Below are 21,153 nucleotides of genomic sequence, written 5' to 3'. Positions count from 1 at the left end.
CCGGATACAGAATCTGGGGGGAAAACAGATGCATATCTGCACTGTAGATGATGTAAGGATTCTGGCCGGCCAGTTATCTAGGTTGCAGGTGGCCGGCCGGCTACTTCCCATGGCCGGCCGGCCAAGGGTCAAAAGGGTCAAGTGTGATTAATGGCCGGTCACCACAAATAGAGAGCCTCTGATGTGTGCACAACACAACTTTGTGGTTAAACACTGGAAAAAGTGAACCAGGAGAGAGAACAACCCACTTTTCAAAGGGGTTCAAAAGGGTCAACAACAATTACTGGCCGGCCACCAAATATTGGTGGCCTCCCAGATGTGTACATCACAAATATGTGGTTAAAGGTTCAAGAAAATGGTCCAAGGGTGGTCAACATTGGCTCTGAAGTGAGGAAAATCGGGCGACGGAGGGCGATGAAGGGATAAAGCTGGCTGACAGAACAATTACTGGCCTCCCACCCTCCTACGGCCTTCTTACCAATGAAACAGAGGTCCCTGCCAAAAATGAACCAAAACCAATGCAGAACGAAGGTTCGGGGGCCGAAACACGCAGTTCGAGGCCCCGAAAACCGGCTGTTAGACACCGGGAGTGGTGTTTGATCACGAAGTCGGTCTCTCGGACCACAATGTCCCTCAAAAGGGAGCAAATAAGAAGTATGCCAAAAACCGGAGCAAATGGAGGTGGTTAAGCAGTCCCGAACCGAGGCACACGGCCAACGGCTCTGAAAAAATCGGAAGCCGGACTCCAAACGGGCAAAATGGCCTACGACCACGAAACGTAGCCTACGGCCACTGAGAGATGATCTACGAGACCTCTCCCTCCCTTCGCGAAGAGAAAACAGAGAAAACCGAGCCTGGTTCGCAAACCGAGGTAAGGCGTGAAAGAGTCCGAAAGTCCGAAGGCAAGGCTCGCAGCCAAGACTCTGAAACTTCTGAACAAGCACAATATGTAGTATCACCGAGCGCTCAACTGGTGACGTCTGAGTCTCAAGGTCGGTCAAAAATGGGGTGTCTACAGTTGCCCCTCTTTGACAGAACTCGAAAGTCATAAGTGACGGGAGTGAATGTCAAAGCCCAGAGACGACCCATTTTTGACAAGGCCGAAGACTTAGACAAACATACAAAATAACACAGATGTGCTCGCAGGCATGCCCGCAGGCAGGGGCAAAATGCAACTGACAATGCAAGAAGCCGAAGGTAACTCAATGATCGTGCAAATGCAGCAAGCTGTAATGAAGCAAGTATTCGCAAACAGATGCAACAATTTTAAGCAAGAATGCAAAGCAACAACTACATTTCATGCAGTTAAGGATGCAGAGAATCATTCAATTCTCGTCGCGTCTCACACGGAGAAGATACGATACCTGCGCGATTCGTCTGGTCGCACCAGCTTCAAATGAACCGTACATACAATATCGTGGCTGCAAAATAAAGAAACTCAACAAGCACAACATATCTAACAACATATGTTCAATGTGATGTCGAATGCAGACAACCATGGTGTTGATAGAAAAGTGCATCGCAATGCGGGAAGAAACGTGCGTTTCGGCGAGGGCGACTCGATCGCGGCCTCCGGTTCACCTCCAGGAGAGGTTACAACATGTTCAAAAGGATACATCTCACTTTCGATGAGTAAACAATGAGACATGCATTGGAAGCTGAAGCTGAAGTTCCGGCGGAGCGATTTCGCGACAGAAAGTGCACTTCTCTTGTACTTTTTCAGGTCTCGGGGACTCTAATCTTCCTCAAAATTTGCAGGGACCTTGGGGAGCATGTGGGGAACATGGCCGGCCAGTTTTATTGGGAGAGGGAGGCCACCGGCCATTTTTTGAAAAGTAAATGGCCGGCCAGCCAGAAAAAGTGGCCGGCCGGCCACTTTGCCAAATCTGGGGGCAATTTTGTCCTTTTAGCCTCTTTTTTTATAACTACACTCATCCAAACGTTTTGAGCTCATATGTGCAGCTCCGAAATTCTCCTCTCTAGCTTCCCAAACCATTTTATCCCTTAGATTCGGGCTCTATACGCGTTTTCCAACGCCCTACGCAAGTTGTTTTCGCAAAATCTTTCAATTTCAAGCACTTTGAATCGATTAAATTTTGGTTTCGGGGCTTCTTTTCTCATTTTCGCCACTTGAGGTGAGTTTGTCTCAATATTTGGAAGATTTCCTCGGGAGTTGACTTTTGTTGACTTTTTCACTTCCCGAGGGTTGACTTTTGTTGACTTTTTCCAATTTTTGCTCATTTTTGCCCCTTTTTACAGATTTCTTGAAATGACGGGTCAATTTCCCCACGGTGGAGGTTCTCCAGGTGCCAAAGGCGAGCCTGACATCATGTCTCTGCCTCTGAGGGTTCGCCCCTTCATCCCCGAGAGGTATGATCCACCAGTACATGTTCTCCCGTGGGCTATTTTTCATCATTTCACCGAGTTCGACGCGCGAGCACCCAGGGATCTCCTCATGCGGGAGCCTGAGTATCATTTCTCCCATGAGGCACGAGAGGTATTTACTTCATTCCTACCTTTTCTGTAACGTATTACGAATTTTTCTTGCATTCTGCTTGCGTTTTGAACACACGGTCCAATCACTTGAATTACTGAACACTCAGCCCATAAATTGATCGTGAACACACAGCACACATCGGTTGAGGGTTGAACATGCAGCCCAACACACTGATTTTTTGAACTCACAGTCCAATTTGATGGTGAACACGCAGCACACACTGATTAAGAGTTGAACACGCAGCCCAAACACTGATTTTCTGAACACACAGCTCAAATTGATGGTGAACACGCAGCACACACTGATTGAGATTTGAACACGCAGCCCAAACACTAATGTTCTGAGCACACAGCCCAAATTGATGGTGAATACGCAGCACACACTGATTGAGATTTGAACACGCAGCCCAAACACTGATTTTTTGAACACACAGCCCAAATTGATGGTGAACACGCAGCACACACTGATTGAGATTTGAACACGCAGCCTAAACACTGATTTTCTGAACACACAGCTCAAATTGATTTTCTGAACACACAGCCTAGACTGAAGGTGAACACGCAACCCATACTGATTGAGAGTTGAACACGTAGCCCAAATACTGATTTTCTGAACACACAGCCCAAATTGATTTTTCTGAACACACAGCCCAGACTGAAGGTGAATACGCAACCCACACTGATTGAGAGTTGAACACGCAGCCCAAATACTGATTTTCTGAACACACAGCCCAAATTGATTTTTTTGAACACACAGCCCAAATTGAAGGTGAACACGCAGCCCACACGGATTTTCCGAACACACAGTCCAAATTGAAGGTGAACACGCAGCCCACACTGATTTAGAGTTGAACACGCAGCCCAAACACTGATTTTCTGAACACGCAGTCCAAATTGAAGGTGAACACGCAACCCACACTGATTGAGAGTTGAACACGCAGCCCAAATACTGATTTTCTGAACACACAGCTCAAATTGATGGTGAACACGCAGCACACACTGATTGAGAGTTGAACACGCAGCCCAAATACTGATTTTCTGAACACACAGCCCAAATTGATTTTTCTAAACACACAGCCCAAATTGAAGGTGAACACGCAGCCCACACGAATTTTCCGAACACACAGCCCAAATTGATAGTGAACACGCAGCACACACTGATTGAGATTTGAACACGCAGCCCAAATTGATTTTCTGAACACACAGTCCAATTTGAAGGTGAACACGCAGCACACACTGATTGAGATTTGAACACGCAGCCCAAATACTGATGCTCTGAGCACACAACCCAAATTGATGGTGAACACGCAGCACACACTTACTTTACTTTGCACGCAGCCTATTTATTTTATTTGCACGCAGCTTATTCATTTTATGCTGAAACACCTATTCATTCTGAATGTAGGTGACTTCGCGCAATGTGCGGGGGTACGGCTCTACTACGGTGAGAGACTGGTATGCTGAGCTCCCGGAGGCCGTTCGGGATTTGGTCGACTTGACGGGGTTTGGGCCCTTCTGTGCTGGGCTGTCTCGTTGTCCTGCTAGGAGGACATTGATGGCTGCCCTGATGGAGAGATGGTGGGACACCACCAACTCTTTCCATTTCTCTGCCACTGGAGACATGACTATGACCCCTTTTGACTTCGCTGTGTTGACCGGCCTTGATGTGGGAGGCTGGGCGATCCCATATGATGATGACATGGGCGAGTGGGAGGCCGCTTGGATATATCTGCTGGGGACTCGCCCGCCTGTTGACAGAGCTTCGGGGAGAGTCCGACATACCTGGTTCTCTTCCCATTTCCGGCGGGTGGAGATGGAGCCCACGACTCCTGATGAGGCGGCATAGTATGGTCGCGGCTTTTTGATGTTCCTCTTCGGGACCACTCTGTTTGCTAATAGAGGGAACACTGTCGCGCTCTATCTGTTGAGTGCCTTGGTGGGCCTGTCATAGGTTAGGCGATACGGCTGGGGTGGCGCTGGCTTGGCTATCCTTTATTGCTATATGAGCGCGACTTCCCGCGGGCGCAGGGACTTACTTGGCGGCTACTAGAGAGCCTGGGAGGTACTTTCTGCCCTCTTGATTTACATTTCTGCTCTTTATTACTTGCACATTGCACACACGGCGCACTTTATACTCTGCATCGTGCATTTTGTCCTCAGCATTTCACATTCTACTTTGTTTTCTACAGTTGTGGGTCTATGTATATTTCCCGACATTGGCCCCGGAGATGATGGTAGCGGGACCTCTCATGACCCCGTACTCACTGGTGTTTGAAGGCCGGCATCAGCCAAGACCTCGGGAGTCTCTCCTTTACCTGCGACAGTATTTCGACACAGTGCGCCCATCGGAGGTATTTCAGAACTCTCAGTTCTTTCTGTTTTCATCTTTGATTTGTCTTGGACATCTTCGATTTCTGTTTGGTTTATGCACCTGTTATCCACAGATTACATGGCAGCCGTGGGTGCCCTTAGGTGAGGGTCTCCGTTTCCAGTTTGCCGGAGGGTGGGGTGCCTCCCGGTACAGACTCCTTTTCGAAGGGCCGGTTGGTAGGGCCTTCTTTTTGGGAGAGCGTTTCTTGCGCCAGGTTTGGGGGTACACTTCTCAGGATCCTCCCTCAGCACCCCCAGCCAATATACGGATTGCTGATATACTCATTTCCCGGGATGTTGTCAATGCTATGCTGGGCACTGACGCTTTGCTATATCTCGAGGAGGGGGATTACGCCACTTACCATCATACATACCTGATGCCACCATTGACGGGAGTTCGCACTCCAATGATGAGGTCTGCTGGTATGCCATCCTCGAGCCAAGCCCGGGCTCGGGCTGCAGACGCCCCTTTCACTAGCAGGGCTGGTACATCTAGAGGTGGGGGTAGATCGGTTCCCCCGATTCCTCCGACTTTTCCTCATCCTGGGTGGCCGGACATGCCGACTGAGCTGATGGGGTGGCAGTATGGGACTACCTTTCTGATTTCGATCCCGATAGAGCCTCCGATGCCCGGTCATTGATATGTCATTGATCCCGACTCACCGCCGGTATGCTCTACTGCTTTTCATCTATCATTCAAATACTTAGACACTCCTTTATTCGTTGATGATTTGAGCTTGTATCTGCAGCCACCCAGGGAGTACATGGAGGAGGTGATCGGATTGGTGGCGTCACTCGAGGGCATGGTCTTGCGGAGAGAGGCACAGTTGTCTATCATGGGCTTCCGGGTACCCTTTAGTTTTCTGGCATTTATCATACTTCTGATGACATGTTGATTTCTACTGCATTGATAGGCTACTTGTGTAGAGCACGTCTGACACACACCCTACTTGTACACTGTGTTTACATGCACCCACTTCATGTAGTTTTTGCTTGCATCTGCATCTGATGTACATATTTGGACTGATGTATTTACTTTGAATTCTTTGTTCTCAGATGCCTCCGGTATGTGCTTAGCCGCAGGCCGGGCCACCTAGGCCTTCTCGGGAAGCTGGGCCATCTAGGCCTTTTCACGGAGCTGGGCCATCCAGGCCTTTCCGGGGAGCTGGGCCATCCAGGCCTTCTCGAGGGGAGGGGTCGTCTCGCAGACGCAGAGCACATATTGTGGAGGAGGAGCCTGATGAGGATGAGGAGGAGGAGGAGGTTGCAGACCGTCAGTCGGAGACATCTGCTGATGGAGATGACGGCTCTGGCCTTGGTTCCGGGAGTGGAGGCGAGGCTGAGGGGGATCTCGAGGATGACGGCTCCGATTCAGATGATGGCGATGGCGATGGTGGCGGAGAGTCTATTCCGTAGAAGAGGACGAAGAGGGCCTCTTATCACTGCTCTTGAGAGCACAGATGCGGCTGTTTCCTGTTTTATTTATCGTTTTGTTAGTAGTTGTAGCACATTGTACATTATCAGGCAGTTTTATTTTCTGTAAAACTTGTGCCTTAGTCTGTAAAATGTTGTAACAAGCGAGGCATGATGGGATGAAACAGCTTTTGAAAAAAGTATTGTATTTTAAACACTTAGCATCGTATCGCATCATTCTGCATCATAATGAGATTGAATGGAAATGTGTATTGTGCATTTGGCCCAGTCAGGTAGTGAACCGACGCAACAACTTAACTTTCTAAGATATAACAAAACCTTAGCAAGTTTACAACTCAATAAGCAAAACACAATAATGTTGACAACTCGATAAACAAGACTCAAACAAAAGCTTTAAACAAAGAGTAACAACTCAAAACGCGAAACACGACAGCTCGACAAACAACTCGATAAGCAAAACGACAACTCGATAATTAAAACAACAACTCGATAAACAAAACTTAACAAAACGAAGTGCACTTCAGACGATCTGGCCAACGGAACGCATCCGAAACAGAGGGAAATGGCCGCCTTTGACACATCCGTTGCATGGAAATGCTTGAAACTTTCCCTCGGAGGGTAAAACAGGGCCAAGGACACACATTGGAGCATGGCCGGCCACTTTTGGGAGCCGGCCAGCCAGGTTTATTGCAGAGAGGGGGCCACCGGCCAGTTTTGTAACAAGAAGTGGCCGGCCTGCCAGAAAAAGTGGCCGGCCGGCCACTTAACCCTGCAGCCGCCCAATTTTTGACACTTGTCCCCCTGAATAGTGTTTTTCCCTCTTTAAAAGCCTTAGCTCCGTGCTTTGATTCAATTCATCTTAGTTTTGCACAAAGATGGAGGCGTTTCTCATTGAAAATCTCACAGCTTGGGTCGCTTCTCTAGATGGCTCGAAAAAGTTGAGCTTCCGGGGTTTTGGCTTGAATGCACTATTCACGCTGAGTCGCACTCCGCTGCATCTCCCTTTTCTCCATGCCGTGGTGAGGTTTTGGAACCCGGTGACGCACGTCTTTAGCTTCGGCGGTCAAGAGGTATGTCCAACTTTTGAAGATTTTCAGGTTTTGATGGAGTCTGAATGCCATGAAGAGATCTTACCCTAGCTCCGCTTTGGCCACGCCCAGGCTTTAGGGCGGATGTGTGGACTCACCGCGCATGATGCTCGGTCTCTGATCTGTAATGGGGAACTGCACATCCTTGGTTTGATTCATCCATTTTCTGACGCCGGTGACCGCAGCAACCATTATTGGCAAGGTTTCCGGCAACACGCCCTTTGCTTGTGCTTGCTGTCTCACTTTCTGCTATCCCTGGGTTTTGGTGGATTTAGCATCCGTCTGATTGAAGTTGCCCAAGGCTTGAAGGAAGGAAAGAGCTGCATCGCCATGACCTTGGCCGAGACGCTGATGGGCTTGGATTCTGTCTATCGCCGGGAGACGACTAGATTTGCTGGGAGTCCACTGCTGCTGCAGGTAATGTTTCCCACCCAACCTTACATATGTATTTGCTCACATCACTCGGCCCTCAGGCTCGGTTTTTCTCACAAAACCCTTGTCTTACTTTTCTCTCATCGTACACCTCTCTATTCTTTATTCTCTCATTTTTCATCCCTCCCTAGGTATGGTTAATGGACAAATTGCAGGTTGTGGACTCTTGCTCAGCCTACTCAGCTCGAGGCTATTTCTTTCGACAACGCCTAGTCGATGCTCCTGACGAAAGGTGGTGGTTTGACTGGATGTGCAATTTGTCCGCAGATCGCATTGCTTGGCGTTGTCCTTGGCTCAATCTCTCGGCAATAAGCTATAGCATGTCCCGGCTGATCGAGATCCAATTGATTGGTCTAACCCACTGTGTATTCTACTTTCCGTTTCGGTTCCTGCGCTAGTTCGGTCATGATCAGATTTGCCCACCAGAGGGGATTGAGTACCCGACTGTTTTCCCGGTCCGAGGTGCACAGCTTGCCCGATATGCCACAGCATGGAGGACTAGAGAGCTCCTGGCTCCTACTCCCACTTTCAGTTGCACTTTGTCTGACGAGTGCTTGGACTGGCTTAATGAGGAGGCATAGGTTGGGCCTAGCTTGGCGTTAGAGGCTTCGACCAGCTCTGGGAGGGGGCGCAGGGATACTTGACTTGACTATGCCCCAGATTTATTGCTTTATTAGTACTTTCAAGTTTTCTTTATGAATGTAATAAAAAGCAACTTCGATTGTATGCAAGAGCAGGAGAACTCTGTTTTGAAATCAATGAAATTGAAGGTTGTGGTACTGAAAATTTTCCGCTTTGGTCCAAAAATGGTCTTGGTTGTAAAGAGATTAATTTGAACAAAGTCAACTTTTATTAAAACTTTTCAAAACCATTTTCGATATGGATCAGAACTGGACATGCCTAAGATCTGTCACTGAGATGCACAACCCCAGATCCCTGCAACTGGAAAGTTGCCCCTAGTTTGAAGAGTACCGCGGCACTACATGGCAACGGAAAGTTGCCCCTAGTCTGAATAGCGCTACACCGTCGTGGCAACGGAAAGTTGCCCCTAGTCTGAATAGCACTGCACCGGAGATCACGATAAATGCTGGTGGATAAAGATGACTGAGATGGTCAAAATGGACAAAGTTGATCGGGGAAAAGTTTATGGCTGAATTTCAAGGTGAAGTTGCCTACGTATCCCAAAGATGGGAATCAAGCCTTACGTAGTTCAGGCTTAGGTTCACTCGGGTATTTTCACTCTCCTTTTACGCTCTAACTTTTGCCAAGGTCGCCCTTTGCGGGTTTTCAACCTTGCGAGCTCAGTTTTTATATTTTCCAATTTTTTGCGCTCTAACTTTTGCCTAGGTCGCCCTTTCGGGTTTTCGGTCTAGCGAGCCTCTCAGGGGTAGTATTTCTTCAACTTGTCCATGTTGATCGGTTGGGAGAACTCTAGGCCATCTAGATCCATCAGAACCATGGCTCCACCTGACCAGATAGCTTTGATGATGTAGGGACCAGTCCAATTGGGTTTGAACTTGCCCCTTGGGTCGTGGATGGGAGCTCGGTTGTCCTTGAGCACCAAATCTCCTTCTTTTAGACTCCTGGACTTAACCTTCTTGTTGAAAGCTCGGGCAATTATGCGCTGATAGCCTTGAACATGGTACAGTGCTTTCAGCATTCTCTCGTCAAAACGCATGAGTTCCTCAAATCTGCTCTGCTGCCAATCTGCTTCGGCTATTTGACACTCAGTCAATACTCGTAATGACGGAACCTCAATCTCGATAGGTAGAACGGCCTCCATCCCATAAACCAATGAATACGGAGTCGCTCCGGTAGAAGTTCTGATTGAAGTCCTGTAGCCCCACAGAGCAAATGGCAGCTTATCTGGCCAATCCCGGTAGGTTTCCACCATCTTCTGTAGTATGTGTTTGATATTCTTGTTGGCGGCCTCGACCGCTCCGTTGGTTTGCGGCCGGTATGTAGATGACTTATGAAAAGCCACGTTGTATTTCTCCAACAAGTCAATCACTTCCTTCTTGAAGTGGGAACCATTATCTGAAACGATCTCGTTCGGGACCCCATAGCGACAAATGATGTTGTTTCTGATAAACTTTGCAACGTGTGACGCCTTCAACACCGCATACGATTGGGCCTCGACCTATTTCGTGAAATAATCTATCGCAACCAGGATGAACTCATGCCCATTCGACCCCTTTGGAGTGACAGCCCCGATCACATCGATTCCCCAAACTGAAAAAGGCCATGGCGAAGTCATGCTGTACAGCTTCGCCGGCGGGATGTTCATGCGGTTTGCATGAATCTGACACTTGTGGCATCGCCGAACAAAACTAATACAATCCTCCTCCATGGTGGACCAGTAATAACCCTGTCTGAGGATCTTCCGTGCTAGCATTACTCCGTTCATATGCGCACCGCATTCTCCTCCATGGATGGCCTCCATCAGGCGCTTCGATTCCTCGGCTTCAACACAGAGTTTGTGCATTCCCAGATGACCTCTCTTATACAGCTTACCCCCACAGATGATGAACTGAACGGCCATTCTTCTGATTGCCCTCTTATCCTTGGCATTTACCCCTGGCGGGTATGCTTCCTTTTCCAAGAAATTCCAAATGTCATAATACCAGGGGTTTTGGTCCTGAACCTCATCTATAGCAGCAATCGACTCGTAGGCTGGCGCAAATTTCTGGTCAATGACGACTGGACGCATCCGGATTCCAAACGGGATGTCTATCGGGGAAGATAGAGTTGCTAAAGAATCTGCGAACCTGTTGTTCTCTCTTGGAAGATGAGCAAAGTTTAGCTTTTCAAACCGAGGAATTAATAAGTCCAAGGTCTGGTGGTACATCATCATATTTTCTTCTTTGACTTTCCAGTCTCCGTTTGCCTGAGATACAATGAGGTTCGAATCCCCGATGACATCCAAACGTCTTGCCCCTAGTTCCAGGGCTGCTTCTAGGCCGGCTATGCACGCCTCATATTCTGCTTCGTTGTTCGAGACTTTGAACCGGAGTTTGAAGGCTAGAGGGATACGGGAATTGTCAGGTGCTATCAGCAACACTCCTATCCCATACCCGTATTGATTTGATGCTCCGTCAAAGTACATCGTCCAATGTTCGTCGTCGATGTGCAAAATGGCTTCATCTGGGAATAAGTATTCGACCGCTTCACCTCCTTCGACTGGATGATCGGCCAAGAATTCTGCCACTGCCCTTCCTTTGACTGACTTGCGCGTTACGTATTTCAGATCGAATTCGGAGAGCAACAGCAGCCAACGAGCTAGCCTACCCGTAAGTGCCGGTTTCTCGAAAGGTATTTGATGGGATCTAGTCGTGAAACCAACATTACGGAGTGAGCTAACAAGTAGTGCCGCAGCTTCCTGGTAGCCCATACCAAAGCTAAGCAAGCCTTCTCGAGCGGAGTGTAGCGGGTCTCGTAATCCAACATCTTCTTGCTCAGATAGTAGATGGCCCTCTCCACCTTATCTTTCGATTCTTGTGCGAGCATGCAGCCCATTGTAGTCTCAGTCACTGAAAGGTACAATATCAATGGTTTCTCCGGCTCTGGCGGTGACAACACGGGCGGGTTCTGCAAGTATTATTTGATCTGTTCAAAAGTAGCTTGACATCGGTCGTCCCATTGGAATTTCTTGCCTTTCTTCAGGAGACCAAAAAGTGGTTCACAAGTCAAGGTTAATTTTGAGATAAACCGTCTTATGAATTGCACTTTACCCAGAAAGCCTCGCACCTCCTTTTCAGTCCTTGGTGGTGGCATTTCTAAGATGGCCTTGATCTTTGAAGGGTCGACCTCGATGCCCCTTTGTGTAATCAGAAATCCCAGCATTTTTCCCGCTGTAACACCGAACGTGCACTTCTGAGGATTTAGCCGCAACCGGAATTCCCTGATCCTTTGAAAGAACTTTTGGAAGGCGGTGTAGTGGCCCTCTCTTTCCTTGGATTTGACAATCATGCCGTCCACATACACCTCAACCTCTTTGTGGATCATGTCGTGTAATATCGTGGTCGCGGCCCGTTGATAAGTAGCTCCAGCGTTCTTCAACCCAAACGACATTACCCTGTAGCAGTATGTTCCCCACGGGGTGGTGAATGCAGTCTTTTCTCTGTCTTCTGGTGCCATTACTATCTGATTGTACCCTGAGAAGCCATCCATGAATGAAAGTAAAGCATGCCCTGCTGTAAAATCCACTAACTCATCAATATGCGGTAAGGGAAAGTCGTCCTTCGGACTAGCTCTGTTCAAATCCCTGAAATCCACGCATACCCGGATCCTGCCATCCTTCTTCGGCACTGGAACGATGTTGGCCAACCAAGTCGGGTATTCGGATACCAGCAGGAAGCCTGCATCGATTTTCTTGGTGACCTCTTCTTTAATCTTGAGAGCCCAATCGGGGCGGATCCTTCTGAGTTTCTGCTTAACAGGTCGGGCTTCGGGGTCAAGGGGGATCTGGTGCTGTACAATCTCAGGATCGATCCCAGGCATGTCTTCGTAGGACCACGCGAAAACATCTTTGAAATCTTTTAATAAAGCGACCAAGCGCTCGTGTTCCTCCGAAGACAGCGTGGACCCGATCTGGACCAGCCGCGGGTCCTCCTCAGTACCAATGTTCACGGTAATGATTTCATCCGTTAAGGGTTTGACAAATCTCTCCTGCTCCTGCTCAATTAAACGTTGCAAAATCGGAGGAATTTCGTCCTCGTCGTTTTCATCAAAATTTTAAAAGTCTGAGTTTATGCAATAAATTAAGGGCACAGAAAAGTACTCAGAAACCACAGTCACTTGATTCTCATTAAGCTTATCCAAATCGTCCGAAATCTCGGTTACAACAGACTCAAATGAGAAAGAAAAAGACGACCTGGACATAACTGTGGCATCCGGGTTATCATCCCCAAGATTACCAGACTCAGACTCAGTCGAGCTGGAACCTGATTCCGACTCACAGGACTCGGTGGAATCAGATTCCGGCTCACTACCTGACCCGGTGTTGCTGGACAAAAATCCCTCCTCGTACTGCCAAGTGAGAGAGGGTGCGATAGATGCATCCAAGATAGTCGCTGGAAGGCCCGCAGCTGTTTCATCCTCAATCATGGAAACCGAGGAGTTATCCCCCAAGCACTTTTGGTCGATCGAAGGATCTGAAAGTAGACACGCCAGCGCTACCCCCATCTCAAGTTCAGTGCTCTCGGAATCCACTGCTTTACACTGCTCAACCTTAGCTGGTGGGTCTGTCTGCTCTTCGGCAACGTCATCCCCGGGTAGTTACAGGTCGAAGAATATTTCGAAACCAGGCGCGCGCTTCCTCTCCGCGTTCAGCCATGGTTCTGGGAAGCCGCAAAACGGAAAGTCTTCCCCCTCCCGGATGAAGCGTCCGTTTAGGGTACCCTGAATGGGCCTATGCATTAATTCGAAAGGTTTCCCAGCCTTCTTCGCTCTGGCTCTCCCGGCCATCTCTTTACCCTTCCTCACCCAGTCCTCTTTGGTGGGCAGATAACCCAATCCAAAGGTGTGAGGGTTGTGTGGCACTTCGGCCAACGCTGCGACGCCTTTCCGGCCGCTCCTTCCCAATCCCATTCCGGGGATGTGTTGTAACTTGTTCATGAGGTAGACGGATTGAGCACTGATGTACACCCCCTCATTCACAGCCATAACATTCTGTACCACTCGAGCCTCAGCCAAAGTGAAACCTGATAAGAACACATCCTCAGTGCCATGCTCGATTTCCAAGACTGGTGTGGACACTTCCGGTGGCGGATGGATTGATGAATTCCCAAAAACAATCGCTACCCCCTTCCCGTGAGGGTACTTCAACATCTGATGTAAAGTGGAAGAGACTACCTTGACCTGGTGCAACCACGGTCGCCCCAAAAGTAAGTTGAAGGTTGCGGGAACGTCCAAGACATGGAATTCAATGTTGTGTTGTCCTGGACCAACCTGAGTCTGAATTTTGACAGTCCCCATCACTTCCCTGCTAGTATTATCGTATGCTCTGATCACTTGAGTAGTCGGTACGAAGTCCGCGGGCTTCAACCCGATTCCATACGCTGTTCTAGTTGGGCAGACATTAATGGCGGACCCGGTATCAACAAGTGACCACCGGTATCCACTTTTCTCTACATTCCACGAAAATGTAGAGAGGTTTGTTGTGATTTGTGCCCTCAGGCGGTAGTTCTTTGTCTGAAAAGGTTAATGCCAGGGAACCTCCTCCCGGAAAAACCAGCCCAACCAGCTGTTCTGGCGTAGTATCTATGGAGAGTTTGGACTTGTCCATGGCAGATAAGACAGCTTGTCTATGTACTCGCGACGCCATAAGCAGTCCCCAGATGGAAATGTCTGCTTGTATTTTCTTTAGCTGTTTCAGCACAGCTTCCTCTTCGATCTGCTTCTCCTTCTGTTTCTCAGCTTCTTTATCCTTCCCGGATGCCTCGGGTTGGTCTAGGTGCGGGGGCTTGAAGTACCGCCCGCTTTTTGTCATGTGATCAACCTCATCGAGGTACCAAGTATCATCCGGTTGATTGCTTCCCCAGTCTTCGTCTGTGTGGGCAAGACATAAGTCATCGTCTTCCCACCACATTCCGCTGGCATTCAAAAGACACCCGTCTGGTTCGGGCGTGTTTGTGCCCACAACACTTTCAGCCTGCATGCCCACAGCATCCTCTGTTCTTGTGCCCGCAGCACTTCCGATCCCCTCATGGATTTTGGCTTTCCCAGTTCTCTCAGAACCCCGTTGTTCTACCTGCGTCAGTGCAGTTTGTTATTCAATTTTTCCTGCATTCACAATGCTTCCGTCCCGAGCGAAATTCTTCGTACCGGCGCTCTCCGGCAATGTAACCTGACTTCCGGCCCTTCCGGCCACAGCTGATACTCTTGCCCCTGCCGGGCCCTGTTCTGGTTGGGATTCTCCCACCACATCTGGTTGATCATCGAGCCATCCAGTGACCTCTGCCGATTCCCCGTAGTCAAACCAGTTGACTGCCACATCCCCTGATTCTTGGTCATCGAAAAACTGTAGGTTGGCAAAGTCCTCCTCCACAACTGTCAGATCATTTGCCCCTTGCTCAAATTCATCCCCCCGGATCACACATAGCTCTCCCTTCTCTGGCAATTCTATACCCAGCCCAATCTGGCCTGTTGACAAGATGTACTCACTTGGATCATAGGCTCCCCCAACAAAACTCTGTTCAATCCCAGATTTAACAATTCCATTCTCTCCTGAAGTCTGCCCTGCCCCATCTTCGATGGCCACCACCGTCGGCTCTGGTTGGGTTGTGGAGATGTCCAACATGCACAAGAAGTCAGTGCAGTCGGGGAGGAACACCTCCGGCTTAGGTAGGTGGGTAGGAGTAATATAGATGCCAGGATCGTAAGACACGACCCTAGTCTGGATAAGACTGACTCTTTTGGGAGGTGGAGTTTGGTTGTGTGTAGGGAGGGGGTTGGTTGTGACGTTGGGTTTTTCTGGTGGTAAAATCACATTTTTGTCAATGAGGTCTTGAATCTCGTGACGCAGCCTGAAACATTGGTCAGTAGCATGGCCGTGCTGCTGGTGATATGCACAGTACTTGGCTGGGTTGTGAAAGGGTGGAAGTGGATTTGGTAATGGCCTCGGCTCTAGGGGTTTTAGATGTCCCTTTCTGATCAGGACTCCCAGAGCCTTAGACAAAGGCATGTATAGTGGGGTGAAGGTTCTTTGGCCTCTGGGCTGGTATTTAGAGGTTTGAGTATTGCTTCCGGATGCACCGGAGAAGGGTGTGGCTGCCATGGGCCTTGGAAGGGGAGGGGGAATGGTGGTGACCAAGCTGACCTCCGAAGCTTTTGTGGTTGCAGCGCCACTCGGGCCTGCATTGTTGTTACGGTTGAATGTCCTCCGGGGTTGCTCCTTATCCTGGTCAATCAGACCTTGCTTCATCGCATCTTCGATTTGTACCCCATTTCGTGTAAATCTGAGAAAGTGGAAAATGGGAGTACAATCATTTTTTGCATCAACTTTAGTTGGAGATTGCGCACAATCATCCGGATTTGGTCCTTATCAGTGGGCCTCAAAGTCATCATCGACGCCTTTGCCCTCCACCGGGTTACAAAATCTGAGAAAGTTTCCTTGGGCTCCTGCCTTGTCGTTTCGAGATCACGAGTTGTAATCTCAATCTGAGTGTTGTACGAGTACTGCGCGACAAAGGCTTCAGCCATTTCATCCCAACTCCTCTTCACCTCATCTTCTAACTTTGCGTACCAGATGGCGGCTACACCCGACAGGGTTCGGCTGAACAGCGAAAGCTTTTGTGGTCGGGTTAGGCCCATTGGCCGCAGGATGTCTGAGAATAGCCGAAGATGGACCATGGGGTCCCCGGACCCGTCGAAGCGGTCAATTTGCGGCATCTTGAACCTATCGGGCAATGTCACGGCCACATCGGTATATCCGTCCTCGATATCCGGAATAGCCTTTACCCCTTGTGATTTCTTGAAGAGCTTCTCAAGCTTGCTCAGTTTCAGAGCTGTATGGTCGATTTCGAACTCGAAGGGAGAGTCCGGGTGGTTGGGTGTATGGGTCTTGGACAGTTGAGGCGGAAGCGGGGGCGGAGCTGGCCCCGTTGGAAGGTTCGTGTCCTCTTGTATGTTCTGGATATTTGGCACGGTGTTCTGGGTGTTTGGCAGAGCGTTCTGGACAGTAGGTGCCTGTTTAGGTAATGGAGCCCCTGGCGGAGGAGGAACTTGATGTGAAGCAGATGCCGCATTCTGCTGTTGCAGTCTGGTGATTAGCTCGGCTTGCTGGGCCATGATCGAGGCCTGCTACTTAGAGAACTCTGCTTGGCGGGCAGCGTCCTCCTGCATTTGTCTCATGCTCTCCTGCATTTGGCGCATTAGGGCCTCCATCCCTGATGTACTTTGCTGATCCATCTGACTAACTGGTATGTCTATTTCTATAGCAACAATCGAGACCTCAGTCCTATTGTCCTCTGATGGAGTAACCCACTGTTCTGGCAACCTCTGTGACAACGGGGGGTATAGAATAAAACACTGGCTATCCGTCAATTAGATCCTCGGATCGATTGAGTCGGCGACCTCGTGTCCAAAGTGCTTGGGAAATATCTACTGGGTTGGAAGCAATTGTGCTAGAACTGCCCTAGTAAAAAGATAAATAAAGCAATAAGGAAATAAATAAACAGATAAACGGACAGCATAACAGTCCCAAATAATACAGTCCGAATAATACAGTCCCAAATAATACAGTCCGAATATAAACAAATTCCTAATTAATTTACAAATTAACTAAGAAAAGCTATAAACTGGCATGCAAGCCAGGGACTGCCTTGACTCTTCTTCAGATGATGGATGATGCATGTCTGGGCTGCCTTGCGCGGAAATCCACTGGGATGCCCCGATTAGCCTCTGTTTTACAATTACTCTTGGAAAGCGCGCCAAGCCCCGGAAGGTTGCTAATTCTTGATTTGCTACAACAGAGAGCAGGAAAGGGGCACAGCAATGTATTTTCACAAATGTATGCATGTCTCGATCCTCGTGCCACCAATCACGCATATCGATGCATGATGGCGAGGAGTCAAATTGTGCAACTCAATATAGAATGAATGCACGTATAAACACAACAAAACCTAACTCCATCATGGATAATCTGGAGTGTCGGTGACTTGGAATTGAGACACGTTCCGTCACTCAGAGTACGAAACGTACCTCGTTTCCCGTGCTCGGGCTAACTCCTATCCCAAGCACAATGCAATATGCATGACATGCATGAATGCAACTAATATACAACCTAGCATGCACAATGCTATGAAATGGCATACACGATGCACGAGGTAACATGGCATACACGATGCGCTAACATACAATCTAGCATACACAATGCTATGAAATGAAATGGCATACACAATGCATGAATGGACTTACACTAACACAAGTGGACCTCAGCCACACTCGCATAGGAGGCCATGAGATGAAAAAGAAACAACTCGGAATGCGCGCACACATGCGCGCAAACCGAGGACCGATCCTAAGGCACAAAATGCCACTCTAACAAGACATGGCAAAGCATGGAATATGGCATACGAGCATTCAAATTTCAGAGGCAATAAGTGATGCAAAACAGCCCCGAAAGATGGCAAAATAGCACCCGATGCATGAAATGGTCCCGAAATGCAAGATTAAGCACATGAAATGACTTGTAGCTACATCAAGCATGCATTATTTGACTATGAAATGTGAAGACAGATTCGAGGCAGTCCCAAAATAAGCATGTTTACAGTTTTAAGCAAGGCTAAACAGCAAACACAAATAGGGCAACACTTGCATGCAAAAATGGCCCTAAGTGTGAGATAAAGAAGCAACTCACAGCTGCTGACCCCAAACAGATTAGGACCCTTCAACAATGTTGAAGAGGGGACCAAAATATGATATTTTACAGTACACAAAAAACCACAAAAACCAACACAGGTATGGCTAAGCTCACATGCAAGAAATGGGCCAAAAGAGGGTCAAAGAAGCAAGTGGTGGTTTCTGGCCTTAAACACAAAGGGGCCCTTCAACAATGTTGAAGAGGGGCCAAAAATAATGCACTTTACAGTTGACGGCCGGACCCAAAACAGTATACATGCAAGCCTAAAATACTACACAAAGTAAGGCCAAAAAGAGAGATATAATACAAAGTGTATAAAGGATGCCTCAAACCATGAAAGACCCTTAATAAAATATGAATATGGGGTCAAAATAAGGCTATTTGTAGTTCAAACCACAGCCCAAAAACAGAAGCATAAGAGGCTAACAAATCATGCAAAAATGGAGCCAAAATAGAGATATAATGGAAAGTGGAAGATAGAAGCCTCAAACAGAAATGAGCCCTTCAACAATGTTGAAGAAGGGATCAAAATAAGCCACTTTTTAGTTCATGATAGAGCTCAAAACAATTTATACATAGGCCAAAAATACTACACAAGACAATGGAATACAAGAGGGATAATGAAGTAAGTGCACCAAGGAGGCCTCAAACAGTGAGAGGCCCTTAATGAAACATGAAAAATGGCTCAAAATAAGCTTAACTTCAGTTAGGGTCGGAGCCCAAAACAGCAAGCAAGAATGACTTATGTATTGAACAAAATATGGACCAAAAAGGGGGAAATGGAGCTTACCCTTGAAGACTTGTCTTTGGCAGCTCTTTGGCTTGAGTTGCGGCACTCCCAGGCTCTAGAAAACAACCTCCAGCTGCTAGAATGGAGGATGGAAGGGTGGGGCTAGGTGGTGTTGTAGAGAAAGGTGTAGGACTTAAGGGTTTTGAGCTTGGGAGAGAGGGAGAAGAAGGTGTATCTATGCAAAGCTCTTAGGGTAATTTTGTTAACCCTAATGACAGAGCTGGAGCCCTTGTTATAAAGGCCAAAGGGGGGGGGGAAAGGGGGGAAAAATGGAGGGAAAACCAACCAAGTTTCCCTCCAAAAAGCAGTCCCCCCGGATACAGAATCTGGGGGGAAAACAGATGCATATCTGCACTGTAGATAATGCAAGGATTCTGGCCGGCCAGTTATCTAGGTTGCAGGTGGCCGGCCGGCCAAGGGTCAAAAGGGTCAAGTGTGATTAATGGCCGGCCACCATAAATAGAGAGCCTCTGATGTGTGCACAACACAACCCTGTGGTTAAACACTGGAAAAAGTGAACCAGGAGAGAGAACAACCCACTTTTCAAAGGGGTTCAAAAGGGTCAACAACAATTACTGGCCGGCCACCAAATATTGGTGGCCTCCCAGATGTGTACATCACAAATATGTGGTTAAAGGTTCAAGAAAATGGTCTAAGGGTGGTCAACATTGGCTCTAAAGTGAGGAAAATCGGGCGACGGAGGGCGATGAAGGGATAAAGCTGGCTGACAGAACAATTTCTGGCCTCCCACCCTCCTACGGCCTTCTTACCAATGAAACAGAGGTCCCTGCCAAAAATGAACCAAAACCAATGCAGAACGAAGGTTCGGGGGCCGAAAAACGCATTTCGAGGCCCCAAAAACCGACTGTTAGACATCGGGAGTGGTGTTCGACCACGAAGTCGGTCTCTCGGACCACAGTGTCCATCAAAAGGGAGCAAATAAGAAGTATGCCAAAAACCGGAGCAAATGGAGGTGGTTATGCTGTCCCGAACCGAGGCACAAGGCCAACGGCTCCGAAAAAATCGGAAGCCGGACTCCAAACGGGCAAAATGGCCTACGACCACGAAACGTAGCCTACGGCCACTGAGAGATGATCTACGAGACCTCTCCCTTCCTTTGCGAAGAGAAAACAGAGAAAACCGAGCCCGGTTCGCAAACCGAGGTAAGGCGTAAAAGAGTCCGAAAGTCCGAAGGCAAGGCTCGCAGCCAAGACTCTGAAACTTCTGAACAAGCACAATATGCAGTATCACCGAGCGCTCAACTGATGACGTCTGAGTCTCAAGGTTGGTCAAAAATGGGGTGTCTACACTAGAGCTCTATCATGTATGATTAAGAGCATCGGCGACCGAGAATTGAGGCACGTTTCATCACTTCAAGTATGAAATGTCCCTCATTTCTCATGTTTGGACTAACACGTATTCCAAACACAATGCAACACATAACATGGCACGCACAATGCTATGTAACATGGAGCATGCAAAATGTAATGCAACACAAGCATGAAAATATGCAATATGACTTAAGCATGCAAACATGCAATGCAACATGAATAACCTAACAAGGCTAATGGCATGCATACACAATGCAATGTAATATAAGCATACATAATGCAAAGAACATGGCATATACAATGCGATGAATCATATGGCATACTCAATGCGATGAACTACATGGCATACGCAATGCGATGTAATGTAAGCATGCAAACAACATGCAATCGAACATGCTCAATGGACTTAAACCAAGATGGACAGACCTCAGCCATGCCTAAATCAGTGACCATAAGGATGAAACTAAGGCACAAAAAGGGAAGGCAAGCATGCACAATGCAATGGCCCATCAAGTAAGCCTAAGAACACAACTCTCAAGCATGATGAAGAAGCGATAAATATGTAAGTGTGACAATACTAAAGGCTCTAGAATCAAGTGTGAAATGATGCCAAATCATTCAAACAACACAAGTAAAGCATGCAAGAGGGACTAAGGCACAAAGCCATTAAAGGGACTACACAAAGGGCATGCAATACATGGCACAAATGATTGAACCAATCATAGACAAAGCTTAATTAGGTCTAAACAAAGACCAAAACATGCTGAGGTAAAGGCTCAAAGACCTAGGCATGCAAGCATACACACTAGGCCAAAAACAAGGCAACAAATGCACAACCCTTAAAGGCAC

Source organism: Camellia sinensis, chromosome 2 (assembly GCF_055761805.1).
Source record: "Camellia sinensis isolate YWXY chromosome 2, ASM5576180v1, whole genome shotgun sequence".
Classification (NCBI taxonomy): domain Eukaryota; kingdom Viridiplantae; phylum Streptophyta; class Magnoliopsida; order Ericales; family Theaceae; genus Camellia; species Camellia sinensis.
The sequence above is the reverse complement of the archived record's forward strand: the minus strand, read 5'-3'. Positions refer to the sequence as shown.